General features: G+C 40.2%; 1 long non-coding RNA gene across 1 annotated transcript; it reads right to left on the reverse strand.

Moving 5' to 3' along the window:
* Positions 1-397: 397 nt before the first annotated feature.
* LOC141768609 (uncharacterized) lies at positions 398-1,857 on the reverse strand. Its single transcript, XR_012594114.1, has 2 exons — positions 1,430-1,857; positions 398-930 (listed from the first exon to the last, which is right to left on the reverse strand). It is a non-coding gene; the product is annotated as an uncharacterized LOC141768609 (long non-coding RNA).
* Positions 1,858-8,122: the final 6,265 nt, after the last annotated feature.

The raw sequence follows: 8,122 nt of genomic DNA on the forward strand, positions 1-8,122 counted from the left end.
AATCGATTAATCTGGTATAATAATCTAAGTCATTTTTTTATGAAAAGTCAAAATTCTCTGATTCCAGCTTCTTGAATGTAAATATTTTCTGGTTTCTTTACTCCTTTATGACAGTAAACTGAATATTTTTGAGTTGTGGACAAAACAAGACATTTGAGGATGTCATCTTGGGCTTTGGGAAACACTGATCGACATTTTTCACTATTTTCTGACATTTTATAGACCAACCAATTTATCGATTAATCGAGAAAATAATCGACAGATTAATCGCAATGAAAGTAACCATTAATTGCAGCCCTCGAAGAGAGCAGTTAAATTGTCTCTTCCAGTTTGACCATCTTTTGTGGAAAAGCTTTAGAGGATTTGAAAAACAATTGCAAACTCTCACAGATTGGGATTCATTCTTGTAAAATACGACTATATTAGGTAAATGTGATTGCTGGTCGTCTTGTAACATGAGTCGTCTTGATGATCATCACCGAGTTAATCATCAGCACCTCTGTACAGCAGGAGTGTGTCTGGGGCTCCACAGTGCTGCTCATCTATATCCATTTAGCCCCCACTCATTAGCTCCTCCTCTGCCAGCTGAGAGCTCTGATCTGCAAACATTGATTGGGATCAATAATTCACACCGCCGCTTTAATATTTGATGTGTGGGGCCATAATCTGTCGGGGGGATAAGTGCCAGTGTTGAGTGTGAAACACACACACACACACACACACACACACACACACAGAGTTCCTGGTGATTTGTGATTATGTCCCTGGCTTTCCCTCCGCTCTGTCTCCAGCGTGTCACCAAGCCGCCGCTAAATATTTGATGTGTCAGGTTGATTGTGAAGTCGACCCCGGACCGTGGTCACCGAGGGTTTCTCTGTCTCACGGCCCGGCTCCGACATTGATCATACTGACCAACTGCTACTCCCTCATCTGAAAAATAATGAAACTATTGAATTGCACTCGCAAAAACTGGTAGTACAAGAGAAATGCTGTTAACATCAGAGGAAACCTTCATTACAGTCCTCTCTGTATTATTCATTCTTCTGAGCCTCCTTTAAAAGCACATTGTCTAGGTTGATTTGAAGTTAAACTCTCTCAAAATGAAGATTCTCAGTCATCCAGGATGTCTTAACAGTAGCTAAAGGCAACTGGACTTGCAAGTATCTTTTGTATTCTAGATATTCTCCAACATTATGTTTAGAAAAATGCAGTGAGAGCAGACTGTTTATGGATTTATGAAGCTCTTTGTGTCCCAAAGGTTGTGACATCTTGTCTTTTACTTCAAATTTCCAGTTCTGAACATATTTGTCAAAGATTGAGAGAGACGTTCTGTCGGTGCAAGACTTTTTCGACACAGTGTCACTGGCTGTTGCTTTCGTGGGTTGTTGTGTATTGCCAACATTTCAAGTGCACTTATTTTCCATTTTACCTCCATGAAGTGGTTAAGACAATCTGGCTAAGGCCGGTAAGGGCTTTTCACACTGCACTCCATTTTTAGGCGAGGATTATCCTGAGCTCTGGGCTAAAAATAAGCATAACATTTACCAAAATTTGCACAATATAAACTAAATTAATAAAGGAGTAAAAGCTAGATTTGGACAGAGGGTCCCTATTAAAGGAATAGTAGGTAATCTTTGGGAAATACAGTTTGTTTTCTTTTTTATACACAAATGAGCTTTATTCTATAGTAGTGTTGTCAGTGGTGAAACAGAAAATGTTCCCATATTTTCAGAACATTCGCCAGTATCATCTAGAACGTCTCTCCCAATTCATTGTCTGTGAAGCAGATCTAGACTTTATACCCTATGACATCACAAGTTTGAGTTTTAGACTCTAGTTTTTTAATTTGGGATAGAGTTGTTCATGATCACTAACATTTTCGCCATCCAAAATGACCTATATGCTGATCTGGTGCCCCCATCGTCAGGACAAAACACATGATGGGACTATTACAAAATAAACATCTTGCGACTGTTTTCTGATCTTCTGCCTATGATTAAGGTTTTATTTAGTTATTTGTACACCCAACTGTCCACTAAGGCCCCCTACCTAAAGCTGCGTTCAAGCTGTAGGTGGTAGTGAGTAGGTGCCTCCATATTTTCCAACGTGGATATGACAGCAGCCATGTCGCCTACAGGTTGCAGCAGCGCTCTCACGGATATGCACGGCTATTTCCCACTGCCATCTGAGATGATGATGGTTGAACTTTTTCAGCTTGCCGCTGTGACTCATTGTGTTACTATGGCAACCACCTAAACCCCTTTAAAGTAAATGCAGCAGCTAATTTTACTGGTATCTATAGTTCACGGAATAATACACCTCTTCACCAGCTGTGAACAAACATATCAATTAACATAAATAGTTGTGGACTAACATCAATTTCAAAGTCTGATTATCTGGTCTGGGCTGAGAGCTAAACCTGATTTAGCATAGTGCTAATTTAGTTTAAGATACACCCTGCTGTGATGAGAATACAGTATGGGTGAATAGAAGTACAGGTCAGTTGTAGGATAGGAGGTGGCTTATAACTGCCGTTGCCAGTGGTGGAAGAAGTATTTAGACCTTTTACTTAAGTAAAAATAGCAATATCAGATTGTTGATAATGTCACTTAGGTTAAAGTATAAAAGTATTTGCAACCAAAAGTACTTAAAGTATCAAAAGTAAAAGTACTTATTAGGCCGCAGAATGGCCCCTTTCATTGAAATGCTACTGTATCATAAACTATATTATCCAATTATTATTGCTATAACATTATAATTTTAACTACCATACTTTACTAGTTGGTAGTTCAAGCCTTAACAATATATCATTTTAGAAACTCAGTAGGTTTTCTGTGTAAAATTTTAATCTGAAACATAACTAAGCTGTCAGATAAGATTAGAGTACAGCAAGTGTAAAAAGTACAATATTTCCCTGGGTATGGAGGATGAAACCTGCCAAAGTCAAAAATAAATAAATAAATATATAAATAAATGACTCAATAAATAAATAAATAAAAGTCATTAAATGATCCAAAAATAATATTACAAATAAATGCAGGTATTAATTAATTGATAAAATGTGACATAAATTTAAATTTGTTTCAATTTGCTTCTTTATTTATTTATCTTTGCATTATTTCCCCTATTTATTTGTTTATTTATTTATTTTTGACTTTGGCAGGCTCCATCCTTACAATTGTTCCTCAATACAGAGCTTGAGTAAATGTACTTAGTTACTGCAAGCACCGTAAGACCGCTTTTGTGGCGCGAGACAACACTTTCTGGTGAGGAAAACCTTGACATGAATGTGAACCTCAAGCACCCTTAATACAGCTGACAGCCAGCAGTTTAACCTCAGAGTCACTGTTCATACTTTATGTAATACTTCTGGACTGCGATGTAGTTTATAGGTATAATCTGCGACCTGGCACCATGTAGTACATATTTTTTCCTTTTCGGACACATTGAGATACTAAATTTCAACTGAATCATTTGAGGAACCATTTTAATCTTCCTGTGACTCACCTTTGGGATCCATCCCAAATGTTTAACAGCCATGACGCTAATAACGAGCTGGCGCATCAAGAGAGGCTTGAAAACATGTTTATCTATCTGCATGTACATCTAGAGTTTAGATGTCTGTAGAACTGTCATGACTGGATAGTCAGATAGAAATAGAGTATCTTTCATGCTGAGGGTGGCCACGTAAACAGAGTATACACCCTGCTGCGTGACGATAATTGAGACGATTGTGTTTGTTCACAAGCTTCACTAAGAACAGGAGTGTGAGCAAAATCCATTTACCTTTTTACTTTGCGAGAAAATCCTGTGCTGTATTCCACCAGGATGACTTTAATCCTACTTTGCAGTCCACAGTGACTTCACACACTCCTAAAAGCAGTGGCATGGAAGAAAGTCATTAGGTCGACGACTGCTGCTCCACAGGGAATTATTATTGTCATTATCTACCGTATGGTGAAGTATTATTTAGCCGCTGAGGCTCGGAGGTATCGGGAGAATTAAAAGCCTCCTTTTTCCCTTTCAAACAAAACATCAGGAGTTGTTTATTTCTCCTCATAAGCGGTGAGGAGCAGTTCTTTTAATCTTTTATTGCCTTCAGTATCAAGTGTGTGCGTGTGTGTGTGTGTGTGTGTGTTTGTTTATTGCGGCACGACGGGAAGATTTTATCATTCATTTGGATTCATTTGGAATTCCATCCATTCAGGATCACATTCATATTTTAATCGCGTTCATGTAAAATTCCCTCACAAGCACTCCGAGGTAAATTCATGAAGAACACCGACAATCTGGCAGGTTTTCTTTTTATAACTTTTCAAAGACGCAACTGGTGCCATATGAAAGAGTTTGTGTTTTGCACGAGTGTGTGTGTGTGTATCTGAGTGTTGTGCGTGTGTATTTAAATGATGGTTGCATTGGAAATGTTTTTCAGCTTCCCTCCGACATCTCTTGCTGAGGGAGATGAGAGGAGCTGACACACAGAATTAAAAATATCTCTCAATAGCACTCCCACACACATGCTGCAACCCAAGAGGCCACACACACACACACACACACATTCACGCACGCAAATAAACACGTTAACACACAGCCTGCTGCTGAAGACTCTCTCTTTTTTTTCATCTTTTTCATTTCTCCTCTTGTGCATATGGATGCATACGTACAATCTGGCTGTTGTGCTCTTTAAAAATACATTAAAGCAACAGCGTAGAGGTGTCAAAAGACAGCTTTAAAGAGTTTTTTTTTTCATTCGGTTATCCTTTCGACCTCCTGTTTTAGCATATTCATACATGCCAACATCATGTCAAAATGTAAGAATAAACCCGTTTGACTTTGCACAGTGATTATGCGGGACAGCACAGTTCACGTGGTCTTTTAGCTTTGGCTGTATAAATATCAGTGTTTATGCATGAGAGCTGGTTTCTGTGTTCATCTATTCCTGTCCTCCGCAGGAGAAGCATGGAGCTAATTGTGTTTGTATGAATGGCAGCAAAGCAGGTTTATTCATGAATGCAAACAACACTGCAGCAGCTTCCTCAGCCCCGGCGGAGGGCTCCTATTCATGAATGTGCCGAAGATCCCAGTCTGCTAAGGTCCCATTTATCTGTCTCTGTGTCTCCCTGCCAACTGGCTGCCATCACACACACACACACACACACACACACACACACACACACACACACACACACACACACACACACACACACACACACACACACACACACACACACACACACACACACATTCTCGTACCACACACAGCTACCACTGCATGTCTACACCCTCCTCCCACCCTCACCCACTTTCTGTGTTTTTTGCATGGTCGGTGGGAAAGGTTTTGTGTGGTTCGGTCACCTCTGAAGCTTTCATCTGCACCACCCTGTCCTTGATGTCAGAGCCTCAATTTGGAGAAATGTCAGTGAGCACAATGAGCCGGCAGGGCAGGGCGCTTTGTCACCGCGGCACAGAAGGATACAAACACATCAGCTGCACTCATCATCTCAAACCTACCTGAAAGAAAGTCAGAGAGAGAGAGAGAGAGAGAGAGAGACAGAGAGAGAGAGAGAGAGACAGAGAGAGACAGAGAGAGACAGAGAGAGACAAAAGATAGAGAGAGGGAGCCAGGGTGTCAGATTGGGAAACACCTCAGCAGCATATCAGTCACAACTGCTAGTCTTACTGCCTCTGTTGCCATGGCAACGGGGGACTGTCAAGGCATCCTGGAGGGAGGGATGGTCCGAAAATCTGCAGCTGTCACTTACTTCAGGAGAGGGAGAAATGGAGCCAGTGTGTGTTTGTGTTGCGCTGCCTGGCTGCTGTATCACTTCACTACACTTCACGGGAAAGATGATAAAGATGAGACACTTTGAATTGAGCCAGTGGGGATATGAGAAGGGAAATGATGCTGCATTTGATGTTCCAAAACATTTAAAAAAGTTTAAACATTTTTAAAGTTGTTTAAAGCTTCAGTGTGTAGGATTTAGGGGGAGAATAAATGGAATATAATATTCATTTTTTAGTAGTGTATAATCAACTGAAACTACGAATTGTTGTGTTTTTGTTAGCTTAGAATGAGCCCTTCATATCTACACAGGGAGCGGGTCCTCTTCACAGAGTCCTCCATGTTTCTACAGTAGCCCAGAACGGACAAACCAGACACTGGCTCTAGAGAGGGCCTTTCACATTTTTATGTTACCTGAAGGCCACCGTAGTTCTCCGACACGCTTGTGAAACTGTGGTAACGTGAGCCGCAGAGTGCAAAGCTGTTGTAGTACAGTTACCACGGTTTAGCACTCATAGGCTCACGTTACCTCAGTCTTGGAAAGGGAGGAGTGAGCGGAGGGGTACTCAGTTGTTTGCAATCTGCAACCACACCACTAGATGCCACCAAATACTGCCGTGTACGCCATGTTAGTTCGGATCCGAAAGCCACACAATAACACAAACAAACTAATCGATTGATGCAACGGTAGACCAGAAAGTCCTGCGTTCTGCAAGGTAAAATTACTGTTTTTGTAAATGAAGTCTGATGGCTTTTCACAGTCCCCCATGTTGCACTGCCATGTTTCTACAGTATCTCAGAACGGACAAACCAGACACTGGCTCTAGATAGGGCCTTTCACGTTTTTACGTTACCTGAAGGCCACCTTAGTTTTCCGACAGGCTTGTGAAACTGTAGTAACGTGAGCAGCTGAATGCAAAACTGTGGTACCGCCAGGCGCCGTCTGACTTCCGTTGCTCCTAAAGTAGTGTTATTATGGTAAGGATGGCCTCTGAGCGAAGCAAATGTCCTGAAAGATACCATTGCATTAAAGTTTTGGCACTCAGTGGCTCACATCACCACAGTCATGGAAAGGGAGGAGTGAGTGGAGGGGTACTCAGTTGGTTACAATCTGCATCCACATCACTAGATGCCAGTAAATCCTACACACTGTCCCTTTAAGGTTTATTTATATAGCATCATATACACAAGGAATGTTTTACCTTAAGATAAATGACAATTACAGTTTTAACACGTAAAAAGAGGAAAGTCAGGAAGTTAAAATTACAATTTAAAAAACAGATAAGGTTGGTAAAAACCAGACTAAAATGATGTGTTTTAAGGGTTGCTTAAAAGCCTCAGTTGACGATTCTGTCCTCAGATTCAAAAGGAGACCAAGAATCTTGTACCAAAGCTGCAGAAAGCAGCTTCAGGTTCAGCAGTCTTCTTGTTTGTCTAGTCTTTTTTTAGCCCAGAGGCTCGTCTCCCAAAAGTCCACTATAAAATCATTAAAAAAACCATATACAGCACACGGGCACGCACAAGCATCATAGGATCATATACAGTTCAAGTTCATTAATGACTTTGAAATAGAAGTTTGACAAATGAATCCATTTCCAGCTTAGGAAAGGATGGGACTGTTTGATCCAACTAATTGTTTCAAGGTCGAGAATGAACTTCGATGCTTTTGAATTAATCAATGAGTCATATGAAGTCAGATATTGATAGTTTTTCTCTAGTTCATAATATAGACATTTTTATGTAAATATGTTGTTTGGGTACGTTAAGGCAGAATGAAGCTGTTGAGTAAAACCAAGACGATGATCAGTTGTTGTAGGAAAAAAATAGATGGTTAATGACACACTATAATGTAGTCTAGAAAACATCATTCAAAATCCCATTGACATTTGTAATAATGTAAATAACAAAAATGTACAGCTTTAAAAACGTTACAGTATATTGTGTGGCTCGCTTCATATGTTTAGATTAGGGTGGTATTTAAAAAAAAAAAAAAAAAGATCAGATATGGTTGTTTTAAGCGACATGAACGAACACCATTTCCCATGAGCCCTAGACCTTCACGAGCTAAACATCTCAGCTCAACAAAACAGGCGAGGTCATGGCGGGTCAAAGGGGCGCGGCGAGCTCAGACACGTCTGTATTAACAGCAGAACAGAAATTGTTTTTAGATACCAGAGATTAAAGCAAAAATATCGGAAAAAATTACTTTAGAAGAGAGCTTTGTTGAGTTTTACGGATATGAACGCAATCAAGTTACGATGACATAAGTACCTGCGTTCCACGCTGATACATTTTCATGGGAGCTGTAGTTTTATCTGAGCTCCCAAAGTGATCGTTTAA

This window comes from Sebastes fasciatus, chromosome 5 (genome assembly GCF_043250625.1).
Source record: "Sebastes fasciatus isolate fSebFas1 chromosome 5, fSebFas1.pri, whole genome shotgun sequence".
Lineage (NCBI taxonomy): Eukaryota > Metazoa > Chordata > Actinopteri > Perciformes > Sebastidae > Sebastes > Sebastes fasciatus.